This window comes from Dama dama, chromosome 19 (assembly GCF_033118175.1).
Source record: "Dama dama isolate Ldn47 chromosome 19, ASM3311817v1, whole genome shotgun sequence".
Lineage (NCBI taxonomy): Eukaryota > Metazoa > Chordata > Mammalia > Artiodactyla > Cervidae > Dama > Dama dama.
The window spans coordinates 43138824-43157988 of NC_083699.1; the positions used below are offsets into that span (position 1 = coordinate 43138824).

The following is a 19165-nucleotide window of genomic DNA, read 5'->3' on the forward strand; positions in this document are numbered from 1 at the left end:
GGACTAAGGTGACCCTTGAAAAAGTAGATAGAGAAGTGCAAAGGCATTTGTTGGGGTCAAGTATTTTGGAGAATCACCTAAGTTGGAAGAATAGATCTGTGATTTAGCAACCCAACGTCAATTGAAATCCAAAGAGTAGATAGGGCCACCCAGGGACATCAATATATTATAAAGAGGAGAAAAAGAGCAAAGATGGAACTCTGAGAAACACTGTCTCTAAAGGGGTAACTGAAAGAAAATGAGTTCGTACAGGAGATTGATACATGGCTGCAGATGTGGATGAAAGAATAGATGAGAATTAAATCATAGAACCCTTCCAGGAGACCATTTCAAGAGAAGTTTGGTCCAGACTTCTATGTATTTCAGAGGAATTCGGAAAGTGGAAAAAATCTGCCTGCTAATGCAGGAGACTCAAGAGATGCCAATTTGATTCCTGGGTCGGGAAGATCCCCTGGAGGACGAAATGGGAACCTACTCCAGAATTCTTGTCTGGAGAATCCCATGGACAGAGAAGCCTTGTGGATCCATGGGGATCACAAAGAGTCGGACACGACTGAGCATGCATGCAGCAGCAACAAAAGTAAGATTAAGGCTGAAATGTGTTTATTTTATAAGGAAAATGGGGTAACTGATCACTTTTGTGGGAAACATTTCCCTGGAGAGATAAGGATCAGTTCAGTTCAGTTCAGTCGCACAGTCATGTCTGACTCTTTGCGACCCCATGAATCGCAGCACGCCAGGCCTCCCTGTCCATCACCAACTCCCAGAGTTTACTCAAACTCATGTCCATTGAGTCGGTGATGCCATCCAGTCATCTCATCCTCTGTCGTGCCCTTCTCCTCCTGCCCCCAATCCCTCCCAGCATCAGGGTCTTTTCCAATGAGTCAACTCTTCGCATCAGGTGGCCAAAGTACTGGAGTTTCAGCTTCAGCATCAGTCCTTCCAATGAACACCCAGGACTGATCTCCTGTAGGATGGGCTGGTTGGATCTCCTTGCAGTCCAAGGGACTCTCAAGAGTCTTCTTCAACAACACAGTTCAAAAGCATCAATTTTTCGATGCTCAGCTTTCTTCACAGTCCGACTCTCACATCCATACATGACCACTGGAAAAACCATAGCCTTGACTAGACGGACCTTTGTTGGCAAAGTAATGTCTCTGCTTTTTAATATGCTATCTAGGTTGGTCATAACTTTCCTTCCAAGGAGTAAGTGTCTTTTAATTTCATGGCTGCAATCACAGAAATCACATAATAGTAGGGTTAGGGCAGAATGGAAAGGAGAACCTGTAGACTTTTTTTTTAAGACTTTTTTTTTTTATGGACCATTTGTAAAATCTTTATTGAATTTGTTACAGTATTGCTTCTGTTTTATGTTTTGTTTTTTTGGCTGTGAAGTATGCAGGATCTTAACTCCCTGAAAAGGATAGAACCCTCACCCCTTGCATTGGAAGGGGTATTCTTAAACACTGGAACACCAGGGAAGTCTGTAGACTGCTTTTAAAGAAGTTGGTTACAGAGGAAATCAGGGAGATTAAAAGATGGCTAGAAGACTCTGGAAATTAGACTGAACATTTAGTTTTTTATAATGGGAGAGAGATTTATATGTATTTATGTATGAATAGAAAGGGAGCAGTAGAGTTGTTGAGTGCACAGAAAAAAAGGAAGATATTGTGAGGTTTCTAAGGAAGAAAATACAATTTAGGACACAGTTTAAGGATTATGTTTGACTTGATATAATATCAACTTACTTGTGAAACTGGAGAGAGATGATAAGAGCCAGTGGAGATACTGCTATTTATTGATGGACAGGGGTGGGGTAAAGGCAGGAAATTGAATGGTGACCTATATCTTAGGAAGTACGAGAAATCTCCTCTGTGATAAAAAAAAAAATAAAATGGCAATATTTCTGTGGATTTTCAAACATACTTTCACAGGAATTCTGATGGCCTTCATGAAATTGAAATGGTATACTAAAAATATAAAATGATTTGTCTTAACAAAAGTTGTATGGAACAAGATATTGATAAATTATTTTCAGTCCCTTTTTTATTGCTGTAGATTTCAGTGTTTAGTACTTTACTATGGCACATGTTTATATACAAATATGACAAAAAAGCTACAGTGACCAAGTGAAATAATTTATAGTAGTTGAAGATGATAGAATCAAACCTTTACATGCTTCAGAAGTGAATGTGTGATTGGTGGGACTTCAGAGAGACTGGAAATTGCAGAGTGACTACAGAGTACAGGGTCGCTCATCATGTTGAGACTTCAAAATATAGTTTTGATCTTATCTCTAAGATGTCACATATACAGTGATTGGATTTTCTAGAGCATAAGCATAATTAATTTATTAAATGTGAACCTTTAACATATATTGGTTTGGTAGCCAAAATCTGGCATTTCTTTAATCTACAACAAATTGATTGAAATTAAAAGATGCTTGATCCTTGAAAGAAAAACTAAGACAAACCTAGACAGAATATTAAAAAGCAAAGACATTGCTTTGCCGACAAAGGTTCATTTATTCAAAGCTGTGGTTTTTTCCAGTAGACATGTATGGATGAGAGAGTTGGAGCATAAAGACTGAGCCTGAAAGAATTGATGCTTTTGAACTGTAGTGATGGAGAAGACTCTTGAGAATCCCTTGGGCTGGAAGGACATCAAACCAGTCAATCCTAAAGTAAATAAATCCTGATTATTCATTGGAAGGACTGAGGTGGAAGCTGAAGCTCCAATACTTTGGCCACCTGATGCGAAGAGTCGACTCATTAGAAAAGACCCTGATTGAAGGCAGGAGGAAAAGGGGATGACAGAGGATGAGATGCTTGAGTGGTCTCATGGACTTGACATGAGTTTGAGCAAACTCCAGGAGATGGTGAAGGACAGGGAAGCCTGGTGTGCTGCAGGCCATGGGGTTGCAAAGAGTTGGACACAACTGAGCAAGAGGACAACAACAACAACTGGAAACCTCAAAAAATAGAAATGGTTTTGACTTTACTTGCCCACTGAGATGTCCTGGTAGGTGGTGATGATGGCTCTTAGAGGCATAACTGAGGAATCTTCCATCTCAAGATCATATATTTGGATTTTTAAAAATTCATTATTCTGGGAGTACAGTTCAAACAGAAGTAAAGGGAATGTTTTTTCATAGAGTCTGTCCACTTATTTAATAACGTATCAGCTGATAGGAAATTAAGATTAATCCATTTTGAAACTGGTTAGCATAGTAAATCTATATAATAATTTAATAGAGTTATGCTTTATCAATGATTAAATATCACTGTCTGTAGCACATTTCTGGATTAGCTCATTGTTTGCTATCAACTGAACATGAAATAATTTGTATAAGTAGAAAAACTCTACCCATACAGAATTCTACTATCTAGATGTCTTACTTATGGAAAAGTCCTATTGAAAGGTGGAAGCAGACAAAATATTAATTCTGAACAACTTAAAATATGAATATACAACATAATTTCAGCACTAGGGTTACCAGACAATTTCAATGAAATATTCTAGCATACTTGATAGAAAACTGTTTAGTCAAAAATTAAAAAGATGGTAAATTTGATAATCTCTGTTGTAGTCTATATTGGGTATTGTGTTACTTTTAGTATCCATTTTTTCCCCAAAATCTCATTTATTTTGACTTCAACATAAATGAAAAGCATAATAAGAAATATGCAGCGTGCCCATCCTACTATTTTGAACATAAGTTTGCTTTGTTCTTTAGTCCATACACTTCCCTCAAGTTGGTGTATTTTTTTCCTCTATAACAGTACTAAACCATTTTGTACAATAAAGGAACAGCAAGTTCTTTATTGAAAAAGATTATTTTAATTCATCAAGGAATGCCATTCTTTCCAAGATGTGAACATCATATTCAAAGCATGGACTTCTCTCCAAAGGAAATATGAAAGAAACTATTTTTAATGTGGCACCAAGAAGATGGGAATATTTCAGCAAAATAAGCAAGTTACTTGCAATTAGCCAAACCTAAAACACTCTGGGGACATGACACTGAACTTTCAAAGGCAACACTTCTCCAGATATTTGGAAATTCTCATGTACTTGGGTGTTGCTCCAGAGAGCAACTTAGATTTGTTTCAATTGAAAAGTTAAGTTCAGAAAATGAAATGATCTTCAATTTATCCTTAACTCTGAAAGATTAAGAAACTCCATCAAAAAAAAATTCATGTAGATTCCAGGCAGGCAAATTTTTTTATAAAGTTGCTATTTCCTGCTTTAAAAAGTTCCACAAGATACAAACGGGATAGAACAAAATGAACACCAATGCTTTAAAAGATAAATGGTAGAATCTTTAGGGTTTTCTATGTAGAGGATCATGTCATCTGCAAACAGTGAGAGTTTTACTTCTTCTTTTCCTATCTGGATTCCTTTTACTTCTTTTTCTGCTCTGATTGCTGTGGCCAGCACTTCCAACACTATGTTGAATAGTAGTGGTGAGAGTGGGCACCCTTGTCTTGTTCCTGATTTCAGGGGAAATGCCTTCAATTTTTCACCATTGAGGGTGATGCTTGCTGTGGGTTTGTCATATATAGCTTTTATTATGTTGAGGTATGTTCCTTCTATTCCTGCTTTTTGGAGAGTTTTAATCATAAATGAGTGTTGAATTTTGTCAAAGGCTTTCTCTGCATCTATTGAGATAATCATATGGAATATTACTCAGCCGTTAAAAAGAATTCATTTGAACCAGTCCTAATGAGATGGATGAAGCTGGAGCCCACTATACAGAGTGAAGTAAGCCAGAAAGATAAAGAACATTACAGCATACTGACACATGTATATGGAATTTAGAAAGGTGATAACGATAACCCTATATGCAGAACAGAAAAAGAGACACAGAAACACAGAACAGACTTTTGAACTTTGTGGGAGAATGTGAGGGTGGGATATTTGAAAAGAACAGCATGTATACTATCTATGGTGAAACAGATCACCAGCCCAAGTGGGATGCACGAGACAAGTGCTCGGGCCTGGTGCACTGGGAAGACCCAGAGGAATCGGGTGGAGAGGGAGGTGGGAGGGGGGATTGGGATTGGGAATACATGTAAATCCATGGCTGATTCATATCAATGTATGACAAAACCCACTGGGAAAAAAAAATAATAATAATAAAAATTAAAAAAGAAAAAAAAAATTAAAAAAAAAAAATAAAAAGCAAAAAAAAAAAAAAAAAAAAAAAAAAGATAAATGGGAGCAGGTTTAAAACAAAATAAATTTGTCCCTACTGAGTAGCTGATACACAATGCTAATAATAATAAAAATTTTAGTCAAATGCAATGCATGAAACTTGATTGAATGCTGATTTAAAGAAAACTATAAAATACATTTTTGAACAATTGGAGAATTTGAATATAGACTGGATATTAGATGACATTATCTAATTATTATCCATTTTCTGAGGTGTAATAATAGTACCACAATTTTATAAAAGAATGTCCTTATTTTTAAGGGGACATACTAAAGTGTTCAGAGTAAAAGGGAAAGAAATGAACAATTGTACACTTACTGTATTTCACTGTATCTGTTGACTGTAAGATGTAACATTTTGTTTAACAACTAAGAGAAAAAATGCTGTCAATAAAAATTATACTGCATACTTTCATATCTCTTTGTATTTTATATTGTTTGATGGAGAGTTTTTTTTAATTGGTAAGTCATTTGTGACAGTTTGTAAAATTATACAGCTCCTTGTACTATCTAAAAATGAAAACATAAAAAATTGGTTAAATTTACTGCAATCAGAGTCTGACTCGTCTAGGTCTTGTTTGGACTCACATCCATGTCATTTCTCCCAATATTTTCCTCTGCACTGCTAGGAAACTGATGTTGCAGCATTTCTTCAAAGAGTGCTTCATTCTTTACTCTGGAACTTTCTTCCAAGCTACAGGTACCCACTTTGCAAGGGTTGACGATGGTTCTTTTGATGCTTGCTCTTGGGTAGGTAATGATCGTGTCCCCAGTGCCATCTGGTAGCAGCAGTTACAAGACACCACTGGTTTAGGATACATCCCAATTTTAGAAATGTTGAAACTATGGAATAGTATGCATGTCTTGTATATGTATATACATGGCACTTGGTATCTTTAGTTCAGTTCAGACCCCTGGCAACACTTAAAGCTCATTTACTAGATTTCTTTTATACTTGGTAGTTTTATCTGGTTTTTAAGGCCAGAGCTTATTATTAAAGGGAACAAATTTAGAGCTGAGTAGAATAAATCATTTGCATTGTTTTTGTTGCTGTTCAGTCACTAAGTCGTGTCTGACTCTACAATCTCAAGGACTGTAGCATGTTAGGCTCCTCTATCCTCTACTATTTCCAGGAGTTTGATCAAATTCATGTCCATTGAGTCAGTGATGCTTATCAAACCATCTCATCCTCTGCCACCCCCCTTTCCTTCAATCTTTCCTAGCATCAGGGTCTCTTCCAATGAGTCAACTCTTCACATCAGACAGCCAAAGTACTGGAGCTTCAACTTTAGCATCAGTCCTTCCAATGACTATTCAAGGTTGGTTTCCTCTAGGATTGACTGGTTTGATCTCCTTTCTGTTCAAGGGACTCTCAAGAGTCTTCTCCAGCACCACAGTTCAAAAGCATCAATTCTTCGGTGCTCAGCCTTCTTTACGGTCCAACTCTCACATCCGTACATGACTAAAAATCATAGCATTGACAATAAGGACCTTTGTCAGCAAAGTGATGTCTCTGCTTTTTGATACACTATCTAGGTTTTTCATAGCTTTCCTTCCAAGGAGTAAGTGTCTTTTAATTTCATGGCTGCAGTCACTGTCCACAGTGATTTTGGAGCCCCAAGAAAATCATTTGCATATTACTTTATTATTTGAAAGCTACTTTCACATGTTCCAAATAATTTAATTTTCCAAAAAAAAAAAAAAAAAAGAAATGCTTGTTGAGTACTATTCTTTTTAGGTACTACTGGATACTATTTGAGTTTTTGTGTACTACTATTTATCCACATGCCCACATTGCAGATGATCAAATGCTTAGATCATAAACACTAGTAAATGGTTGAATGTGAATTCAGATGCAAGCTGCATGGTACCAACATGCATGCTCTTTCCACCAGCTCTTCTACCAGTGGGGAGAGAGTGAGGGCAAGGGAAAGCAACACTGGCTTTCGGGGATAGTGGACACAGCTACATAACCCCACAGAAATGAAGACCAGAGGACTATATGTAAATAAAGGCGCTCAGAAATAGTCCAGAGATGTTGTTGGTTTTTTTACATTTATTTTTAATCGGAGGATAATTGCTTTACAGTATTGTGTTTGTTTCTGCCATATCAACATGAATCAGCAATAGGTATACATATATCCCCTCCCTCTTGAAACTCCCTCCTACTTCCTGCCCTATCCTACCTGTAGAGATGTTAAGTTTTGCAATAAAAAATGTTATACTACTTTCTTAGTAGTATGGATGTCCATGAAATTGATGTGAGGCCTTGAGAAAAATTTAACTAGTGTTTCTTAGGCTTGCTTTTTCTTTCTTGATAAGGAAGCAGTCCAATTTAGAAAGTTAAACTTCTCAAAGAACTAATTACAAATTATTTTATTTTGAAAATAAGTTTCTGGGGATAACATATATTCAAAACATTAATAAATTATCATGTATTTTATATCATACTAAAGTAATCATGACTTTGACATCCTAAACTGTGCCCGTACTATTATTCTTCTGATTATTAATGTAGCATGTATGTATGCTTTGCTGATGATTTGAAACATCCAGGAAGTGAAGAAATAAAGAATAAAGGTGAATTAAAAGCACCACACAAAATCCAAACACTTAAACACAATCATTTGTTAAAAATTGGTATATCCCTACAGATTTTTTTCTGTGTGTTCAAAAATATAACTCATATATCAAAAATACTTAGTACCCTGCATTTCTCCACAGACATAATTGTAATCATTACATTGTATTCTATTTTAAGTAAGAATAACTAATCTTCCTTTTCAACTGAGTGAATTTCAAAAAAAACCCACAAAACTATCATGTAAATGATATATGTTAGACATTTAGAGAGCAAGGGGGATAGTCTATTTTCCTACTGCCTTTCAAAAACTCCAAATATAAAAACATTTAAATGGACTAGAAGCTGGCTAGGTGAACAGTCCCCATGACAGTTAGTTGCTTCTTCAGGAAGGCACAGGCTGGAATGTTAGGGAAGATGACTCGGGGATTGTGACCTGTGATCTGGTGTCCCATACAGTACCCTGGAGGATGCTATAGTCTGAATCTTGCCTTTCCTTTGATAGAGCCTGACCTGTTTCTCTAATGTTCTGCTAGTCATTCTTTAAAGCAAAGATGAAAGATTTCTTTAGAACCAGCTTCATGTTAGCTCAGGGCTATCATAAATCAGTGCTTTCAGGTTCACTTCAAATAGTTGAATGTGAACTGCTTTGCTTGACTCATCATTAGACTTTGAGGTGTTAATCTTCCATTTTGGAGTTTTGTTTTATTCATTTAACAAATGATTTTAGTGTACTTGGATTCAGTTTAGAGTTTGACATCTATGAGTTTGATGTTTGACACCATGGAGGGGGCAATTTACATTTTAGTATTATTGTCTCTGTGAAAGCACCTTGAAAGCTTCTAAAACCATCTTTAGTGCACACTGACTTTATCTGGGATATTCAAGGAGTGAAAAATAAAGCCTTTTCTGAAAGGATTAGAATAATTAGGGGGCTAGGAGTCCACCTCTGTTGCCTAAGCTCTATTTCAAGTGCAATCTTTCTCAAAGTCATTACCTCCAAGTCTCTCTGCCACGTCTTCCATCAGAAGATGTAAGATTTCCTGCTAAAATCTGCCCTTTGTATTTCCTCTAGTCTGTCTTGTAGACATGTATATGCTTAGAAAATGTCAGGAGCCCTTTAACAGTCTTTCCATGTTTGAGAAGCTTCCCTCAGTTAAGTGTGTGTCCCTATTCTCAATTCAGAATCCAGATATTTGTTTCCTTTGTCTTCCTAGGAGCAGAGGCACAGATATGTGGCCTAGGCTCTCCCAAACAGAAACATCCTCACAAGAGAGCAACCTGAGGGAACACTCACCCCATGGGAACCATTTTCAGGCCAGCCTCTTTACCAAAATGTATGGCCTCTGAAGACAGGAGTGTTTCAGGCTCTATCATCTGATGTCCAGGACAGCTGCCATATGTGCCCCCATCAGTAGGAACAGTAGGGTCTGCAGAAGTGGTCCCTAGATTTTGTTCTTGGTTACATACATCCAATTCTGACTTAATCTCTACCTTAGACATATTTTGATCCACCTAACTTGCAAACCAGGCTTCCCAGGTGGCACTAGTGGTAAAGAATCTACACGTCAATGTGGGAAACATAAGAGATGTGGGCTTAATCCCTGGGTCAGAAAGATCCCCTGGAGGAGGGCATGGCAACCCACTCCAGTATTCTTGCTTGGAGAATCCCATGGACAGAGGAACCTGGTGGGTTACAGTCCATGGGGTCTCAAAGAGTCGGACATGACTGAGGTGACTTAGCAGGCACTCACACAACCTGCAAACTAGACTCTTTGCCCAGTTAACATGGAAGGAATTTAGTGGTTTGCAATTCTAAATGCTGAACAGCTTGCCCTGCCCTATGCCCTTAACCATGCTATACCCATTGTTTCCATAGCACAGGGGCTCTGTCTTATTCCTTTTGGTCATTTTCCTCATCTTTGTCCACCATCACATCTAGCACCATTTCACAGGGTTTATGAACTCTGTAAATGGTTTTTGAGGCAAATTAGATTATCTTAAAGCAGCCTCAGGCAGCTCTGTAAGAAACGCTTACTTATCTGTTATGAATGAAAGAGGTTTTCCCCTATACTTTTCATAAACAATACTTTAAAAATATTTCTTTGGTAAGCAAAATCAATATCTCTGAATAATGTGAACACAGATTTTCTGAACAGGGCTGGTTGAGGAAAAACAGCTCAGATATATTTACTGATTTGCAAACGTAAAAGAGAGAATCCATAGGGTTTTCAGAACCCTGGTGAAAATGAACAGTTGCAATTGAGATTAAATCTTTCAATTGAATAGTCACATTTTGTTTGTTCTGATCTAAATCAGTGTGGTGGAATGGACATATGAGGAATAAATTTGAATACTTGCATTCAGATCTTGTTGCCTTCCTTAGCTCTGTGATTTGGATAAGTTAAGACTTGGCTTTGTTTATTTTCAAAATGATATTGCTGAAACACGGTCCACCTTAAAAACTTGTTGTGGGGATAGTTGTTGTTCAGTTGCTAAACTGTGTCTGACTCTTCACAATCCCATGGACTATAGCACGCCAGGCTCCTCTGTCCTCTACTATCTCTCAGTATTTGCTAAGGAGAATGAGATTGCTAGCATATGACGGTGCTTTATAACTTATAAGAAGGATCATAAAAATTATTCCTAGTGCTTTTTTTTCCCAGAATCTTTGTTTTTCTACTGAAAAACTTCCAAGTGCTTCAGAGAATTTGGGATTAAAGTAAGGAATATACATTAAATATCTGCTTCCTTAAGTATAATCTTTGTGTTTTCATGAAGACTTTATTGGAATAAAATAATTTAGAGAGCATTAAAATGTAAGAAAATGTTTCTATAACCTACCTTATAATTAAATAAGAAAAGTTTTCTGTTAGGATGTTTGAGCTGCAAGAGACAGATCCTCAAATCTAGCCTAAATAACCACAAAAAAAGATCCTATTTTTCCCTCTTCATAGAACTGGAAAGTTCAAGGACTAATTTTAAGACACAGCTGATTCAGGTACAAGTACTGTCATCAGGAGTCTTTCAGATTCTGATTTCTCTATGTTGGGTTTCTTCTGAATTCTTTCTTTGTGAGAGAAAAGCTGACTACTGGAATCTTTAGACTTAACGTTCTTTCTGGAGAAGGCAATGACACCCCACTCCAGTACTTTTGCCTGGAAAACCCCATGGACGGAGGAGCCTGGTAGGCTGCAGTCCATCAGGTTGCTACGAGTCGGACACAAATGAGCGACTTCACTTTCACTTTTCACTTTCACACATTGGAGAAGGAAATGGCAACCCACTCCAGTGTTCTTGCCTTGAGAATCCCAGGGACGGGGGAGCCTGGTGGGCTGCCATCTATGGGGTCGCACAGAGTCGGACACGACTGAAGAGACTTAACAGCAGCAGCGGCAGCGTTCTTTCAGTTTAACAACTCCAAGAGAAAAGGGAGGCTTTTCTGGACATGGCCAGCAAAGTTTTATGTGTTCTTATTGGCTCAGGCTGAATTATGTTCCATGCTAAGTCACTTCAGTCATGCCCGACTCTTTGCAACCCCGTGGACTATAGCCAACCAGGCCCCTCTGTTCATGGGATTCTCTAGGCAAGAATACTGGAGTGTGTTGCCATTTCCTCCTCTAGGGGTTCTTCCCCACCCAGGGATCGAACCTATGCTTCTTATGCCTGCCATTGGCAGGCAGGTTCTTTACCACTAGTACCACCTGTGATGTCTGAGTCATGTGCCTATACCTGATCTAATCACTGTGGTCAGGAGGATGGGGTCCTCTGGCCACATCTGGATCACATGGTTAATCCTGTAGCTGGTGCTCCTCAACAATCTTTAAACCTCAGGGACTGAGTAGTGAGCAGGAGAAAGCATTCACAGAGAAATTATGCCTGCTTTACACATTTTGAGATGCAACCAGGGCCACTGTATTAAGAAATATCTGTAGAAAAAGCTTAAATTCATTTGCGTCAATCAAGTCTTGTTCGCGACAGCTTTTGCCTCTGCTTTAGTATTTGGTAATTTAGACACTATCCCTCTGATCTCTAGACAGATTGTTTTGTGGCATTACCAAATTTTTGAATGATTTTAAATATGAATTTAGATATGAATACCCATGCTATCATCAAGGTGGACAAATGCCTAAGATGGCATTTCTAAGATGGCCAAAAAAGGGAAAAACTTTAGTAAAGTGGTTTGCAAGAAGAAAGTGCTGCAGAATGTGGCCATTTGGAGTCTGCTTTCGTGAATTTTTAATGAAAGGTGCTTCTGGCACATGGAGCTGTCATGCCAGCATTAGGGGTGATGTGGAGGCTGCTATTTTGATAAGCCACACATTCCAGATGGATAGAGCGCACCACAGGGCAGAAAGGGCTCAGGGTATATTAGTTTTCACTATGATGTTTCCTTTCCATAATACATAGTAAAAGTTAAACAAAGGGTTCTCTAATAACAAAAGCAGATATTCAAAAGTGGGCAAAGACCTGATTTAAAATCGGAGCATATAAGTCCCAATCCCAATTCTGCTAAGAACTTGGCATGTATCCTAGGGTTGTCCCTTTTTCTATCCTGACCTTCATTTCTTCATCTGTAAATTCAAGGAGCTGAATATAATAAAAGCAAAGGCCACTTTCTGTCTGGTAAGTTTATCCTACTAGAAATTCTATGTTTTGATTCTTTTGTAAATTTAATTTTTTTATGCAGATAATATGTTTGCATGGTTCAAAATGCCTAACGGTATCAAAAGAACACTGTGGAAACCTCATTCCTACCCCTGCCATATCTATGTTCTGTACAAGTTTCTAATTTTATTGATTTCTTTGATATCTTTACAGTTTCCTTTTTAATTATTTTTCATTGAATTATAGTTGATTTACAGTATCTTATTGGTTTCAGATGTACAATATAGTGATTCAATAGTTTAACAGATAATACTTCATATAAAGTTATTATGAAAAAATGACTGTATATCCTTGTGCTATACAATATATCCTTGTTACTTATTTTATGCATAGTGGTTTGTGTCTTCTACTCCCATACTCACATACAGAGTTTCTTTCTGAAAATTCAAGTAAATATATATTTATCCCTCCCCTCCAATTTCTCACAAAGAAGCTAGTATACATCTTTTTTTCCCCATTGAATATATCCTGGAGCTCTTTTCACATCACTATATAGATTATTTCTTCACTCTTTATTTAGCCTCCTTCAATAATTCCATTATTTCCAGAATTTTGTTCTTAGAAATAATGCTATGCATGCAGATACAACTATAGGATAAAAACCGGAAGTAGAACTGCCAGGTCAAAGGGTAAATGCTTTTGTAACTTGTGTTTCAGGATTGGCCTTTCTAGGGATCATATAAATTTACATCCAACCTGAATAGTGTTTAGGATGGTTTATTTAGAGTTATCAACAGAGTGTACTGAAACATACTTAGATTTTGCTAATCTGATTGGTTAAAAATCTTGGTACAGTTTTCTCCTTTAATTTTCTTACTACAAATAAAAGTTTAGCAGATTAACTCCTGACATGTCAGTGTGAGGAATTCTATTGATCTCTTTCCCAGAGAAACAGTGAAAATTATAAAAAGCAACCATCTGAAGCCTCTAGAAATGGTTCTAAGGGCAAGAAGCAAAAAAAAAGTCCATAAAAATTGGGAAAGGCCAGAATCTATGGTGTTTGAGTTCCCTGTCTATACCCAGCTCAGCAAGGTGAAAAATTCACTTCAGAATGCCACAGCCAAGAACACAAGGCTCCCTCCCCAGCAGCCCCCAGTAAGAGAACTTTCTTCCTGGAAGGAGCAAGACATCAGCAGTCTGCATTCTGCCTTATTTGTGCCCTCAGAAGCTCAGTGTGAGGCAAATTTGGTTCAGAAATGAAAATTTTCATTTCCCATTCAGTCCCTAAAGGGAACACTCTACTCGGGCACAATACGCTGAGAGTACAAGGCTCTAAATGCCCTTGCCCAGGCTTGTAAGGCAGTGATTAGATATAGGAGAGACAAGCCAAGAGGTGATTTCCAACTGTGGGCTGCCCCCTCACCCACCTACCAGGGTGCTGTGGGGTTTCACTCAAAGAGAAGCTTGCCATTGTGCTGCCCACAGCTCCAGAGCTCTGGCGTAGAAATTGTGCCTGGGAGAAGCAGCAGCTCATAAAACATATAAATATCATGTTACATTATAAATAAACTCAGAAGAATTGACATCCTTCTGTTGTTGATTCTTCCTTTTTAAGAAGTAGAGGTATTTTTAATTTGTTCAGTTCCTTTGAGATTTTCAGTAGTGTTCTAAATTTTTCCTTGTGTAATATATGAATATTTCTTAAGTTTCTCCTAATAATTTTCTCCTTCTTTTTCTTTTTTTTTTCTTTACAGCTGATATAAATGTGCTTCCCCCCCCACCCCCATTTAATCCTCTAGCTTATTTTCTGTTTACATAGATTCTTTTTATTTCTGATTTATAGTTTGGAGCCCTGCTGTATTACTGAATTCTCAGACTATACTAGGTTTTTAGTTAGTTACATCGGTCAAGCAATACAATCATATTATTTGCAAATATCATCTTGTGTTGTTGGAGGGGGTCTTGTCAGTAAGTTGATCTTTGCACCGGATCTTGGCAATTGAAGGAGGCTCACGCCCTCCACTATTCTTGGAATGTATATTCTGCTCACCATTTCCACACTGGTACATAATTTACTCTTTTAATATTTAAATTGATGCCTTTTTATGCCAGAAAAATTTCCTTCAGTTTTATTTTAAAATATTTGTCTTGTCTTTTTGTCTATTTTTTTTCCTTCAGAGACCTTATTATGTTTATATTGCCCTGCTTTGCCAACCTTCTATATCTGTCATTTGCACTCTATTTCATCCACGGCTTTATCCCATTTTCATCCCATTTCATATCTATCATTTTCACTAATGTATTTTAATTCCATTTCTTTATTTAATGTGTTTATTCCTATCCTCAATTTTCTTTACCTTGTATTCCACAATACCCACTCTTTCTTGTGCTTCTTTCAATTTGCACACTTATATTTCACTTCTTCATCTTATCTTCCCTCTTTCCTCAATTCCTATTTTTTCAGTTTGCCATTTTCCTTTGTGGCCATGATTGGTTTATTAAACTTTTGAATTTGATAGTAGATCTTTGATTATAATTTTCATATGTTATTAATACATGGCAATATACTTTTTGTATATCTTTTTTCCAACAGTAAGTTATGATTCTTCCATTTTTCTTATAGTGTTTTTTATCAAGGCTATGTTAGATCATCTCTTTATAATACATGATTGAATGAATTGAATTTGCCTGAAGTAGCTCTTCAAAGGTTTGAGAAGAGGAAAAAGAGATCAAGGAATACTATGGCCTTCCAAATTTGTCCTCTGCTGCAAATGATACCAACCGTCTTCTTCAAATAGGATCATACTGTGAGTTTTCCTGTGAGGATATATCTTCTTCACATGCCTCAATCAAACTGGACATTGGAGGATTTCTTCCTGTTCTGGGCTTTTCTGCTTCCTTGTTGGTTAATATAACCAAGGAGCATAGTTCTTGTCCCAGAAACATGACTGAGCCTCTTATTGTCAGAAGTTGTGTTCTTCCGGATTTTTCTGAATTTTTAAAGGCTTAACTCTCACTCTTTGACTTTAGTTCCATTTAATCACTCCATTTTATTTTATTTTTTCATTTATTTTTATTAGTTGGAGGCTAATTACTTTACAATATTGTAGTGGGTTTTGTCATACATTGACATGAATCAGCCATGGAGTTACATGTATTCCCCATCCCGATCCCCCCTCCCACCTCCTTCTCTACCTGATTCCTCTGGGTCTTCCCAGTGCACCAGGCCCAAGCAATTGTCTCATGCATCCAACCTGGGCTGGTGATCTGTTTTTCCCTAGATAACACACATGATTCGATACTGTTCTCTTGAAACATCCCACCCTCGCCTTCTCCCACAGAGTCCAAAAGTCTGTTCTGTACATCTGTGTCTCTTTTTCTGTTTTGCATTACCATCTTTCTAAATTCCATATATATGTGTTAGTATACTGTAATGTTCTTTATATTTCTGGCTTACTTCACTCTGTATAATGGGCTCCAGTTTCGTCCATCTCATTAGAACTGATTCAAATGAATTCTTTTTAACGGCTGAGTAATACTCCATGGTGTATATGTACCACAGCTTCCTTATCCATTCGTCTGCTGATGGGCATCTAGGTTGCTTCCATGTCCTGGCTATTATAAACAGTGCTGTGATGAACATTGGGGTGCACGTGTCTCTTTCAATTCTGGTTTCCTCAGTGTGTATGCCCAGAAGTGGGATTGCTGGGTCATATGGCAGTTCTATTTCCAGTTTTTTAAGAAATCTCCACACTGTTCTCCATAGTGGCTGTACTAGTTTGCATTCCCACCAACAGTGTAAGAGGGTTCCCTTTTCTCCACACCCTCTCCAGCATTTATTGCTTGTAGACTTTTGGATAGCAGCCATCCTGACTGGCGTAATCACTCCATTTTAACCCATATGCTATCTCAGTTGGATCTCAGTCTATTACATCTCATCTCCACTCAAAATATTTCTCCAAACTCCTTTCTTCTTGGACTCTTGGCCTCCAAGAAATACAGTTTTTTCTTTTCTTTTTTTTTCCCTTTTTCGTTCTTTCTGCTGCTTTTCAGCCCCACTGGAAACTTGGTTTCTCTACATGTACCACTGCTCTCTATGCCACTTCATTCCATGAGGCTAAGGGCAAATTTCAGCTGCTTTAGACTGTATGTATTTTTGAATTTGTGGATTTTTTTTCTATGTCCTAGTTAAAATGAAAATGGAACTTGCTTGTTTTCTTCCTTCTTCTCTCCCTTTCTTGCCCTTCATTCCCTTTTTTCTCACCTTCTTCCCTCATTCCTTTCCTTCCTGTGCTTAGTCACTGAGTCGTATCCGACTCTTTGTGACCCCATGGGCTGTAGCCCGATAGGCTTCTCTGTCCATAGGGATTTTCCAGGCAAGAATACTGGAGTGGGTTGCCACACCCTCCTCCAGGGGATTTTCCCAACCCAGGGATAGAACCCAGGTCTCCCACATGCAGGTGGATTCTTTTTTTTTTTTTTTCCTTTTACATTGATAGTTTAATTTTCACGTTACTAACTGTTCTAATGGCTTATATAACCATTGACCATTTTCTTCAAAATCATTTAAGAAGACTGAAACACAAAGGTTTTCAAAGTCTAGGAAATAAGCAAAATTATATCATTAGAACATTTACCTTTTTCAAAGAAAAAAAAATGTTAATGGCTTGATCGTTTCTGACAGCTCTGCCAGAGTTAAGAAAAATGAATTCACCTGGAATTTTCATTTCAATCTTGCCAGCAAATGCTGCAATACTTAGAAACTATTCACCAGCCTTACACTCACATCCAACATCTTCATCAGTCTGGTTGAAGGGCTGCTGTCTCGACTCTGGGTAAGAGGTTCCTCAGGGCTAACCAGGAGGTACACCAGCTCCTCAGCAGCCCTCAGACCCCAACCGAGCGGACAATGAAGCGAGCCAGCCCATCTGCATTCATTCTGATTTGCAACAAATAAGACAAGACCTGAAAGGGAAGATGATGGAAAACTCAAGGGGAAGTGGTCTAAGAGCCTCCCGCTCCCTTGGGCAGCGTGCCAGCAAGCTCATGTTGCTGAGACACACACAGATCCACATCTTCCATGCAGCCCTTGCTTACTGTATTTTTAATTTTTATTAAAAAAAAAAAAAAAAAAGACGTGATTACACAGAAAACATCATCCGTCGCAGAACCACAAACTGAGCCAATGCAGTGGGAAACACGTGTCACTGCCCCTTCCAGTGCCCTCCTACCACTGGCTCCCCTGGACGGAGCTCAGGAGTTGTAGTACTCAAGCAGCTTCTCATCCGTAGGTTTGAGAATCTTCTTGTCTGCCATGTTCACCACCCATCCTGGAGCCAGACCAAAGAAACTCTGCCGTGGATCCTTCCGAGTACTGAGCAGTTTGAAGAGTTCGACTTTAGTGATGTCGGGTAAAATATAGCCATACTTCTTGGCGAGCTCCAGTCTTGCTTCGGGAAATCCGGCGGGATCTGCCAAGTAGCCTCGGTTTCTCGCATCAGTGTAGTAGGGCACTAGTGCCTCCGGGGGAGCATCCGCTTGGGAATGGGTTGCCCACCGAGAAAGAATGGGATGGGTTTGCACAGAATTTCCAGGCTTCGCGGGTTGTAGAAGGTGGTCGTGACGACACTCCCATTCCTCTCGATGGCGGCAATGGCCAGCTCAGAAGCTAGCTGAACTTCGATGTTAATTTTTGCCTTAAAGGCGTCAGCGCCCTCCCCTACCAACTGGACTCCGTAGTCCCTTTTAGATGGCTGGATGGTAACACCTCGCCCATTGACCAGCTGGGTTAAGTCAGTAGGTTGTGTGGGATCAGCATGGCCCAAGTCAATCAGGTACTGAAGCCTGTTGAGACTCAAAGGCTGATACTGGCGTCTGAAGCTGTGTCCTTCATTAAACCTGTATTTTGGGATTCGAAGGTAAAATGGAGTCTGGCTTCCTTCAAAGCCCAGCTGGGGCCAGATTCCTCTCTGACGTTCTCCCTTGTGGCCCCTGCCACACTTCCTACCTCTTTTCTGACCTCTTCATCGTCTTTCCGGTTTCCTGGAGCCTGGGTTCAGCCTCAAGTTAGCCAGGCTCACACGAGGCAGAGCCCGAAGCAGGTCCAGGGCCCCGGGCCCTGCGCCCTGCACCGGGCCAGCCATGACCCGCTTGCATGAGACGCCGCAAGGGCGCCTGGCATCCAGACACACGTGATCTCTGCAGGTGGATTCTTTACCGCTGAGCCATGAGGGAAGCCCTTCCTCTTCCTTTATAGGGGTTCAGGATTAGAAAGGAGGAATATTCAGACTAAAGTTAGATCCATATTCATGGTGTGATGCCCAGTGATTCCATATAAACAGCAAATCTTGAAGATTTACATGTCTTTTTACTCTTCAGTGCATGAAAATGTAGACTTTACATTAACTCTAGAGATTTATTACTAATTTTAGTGTGACTTCATGAACCTACTAGATTCCTGAGTAGTTCAAACGGTAAAGAGTTCTGGAGAATTCCATGGACAGAGGAGACTGGCGTGCTACAGTCCATGGGGTTGCAAAGTGAACAACTTTCACTTTCACTTTCATGAGCCTGTAACTAGTGCAGCTGCACGGGGCCCTGCATTTAGTATTTAATGTTCTGTGGTTGGTTGCCATCTTAACATTTTTAATAATTTGATATCTGAATTTTTGTCTCGTAGGCTAAGTTTGACGTGACAATGGAGAACATGCAGTGGGACAGGGACCTGTGCAGCTGCAGTGTCCTGCCTCCCACCACCTC

The 19165-nt window shown here is 38.8% G+C and overlaps 1 pseudogene; it reads right to left on the bottom strand.

Annotated features, from left to right (window-relative positions):
- Nucleotides 1–17659: 17659 nt before the first annotated feature.
- On the bottom strand, nucleotides 17660–18549 carry LOC133073937 (large ribosomal subunit protein uL15m-like; annotated as a pseudogene).
- Between the last annotated feature and the right edge of the window lie 616 nt (nucleotides 18550–19165).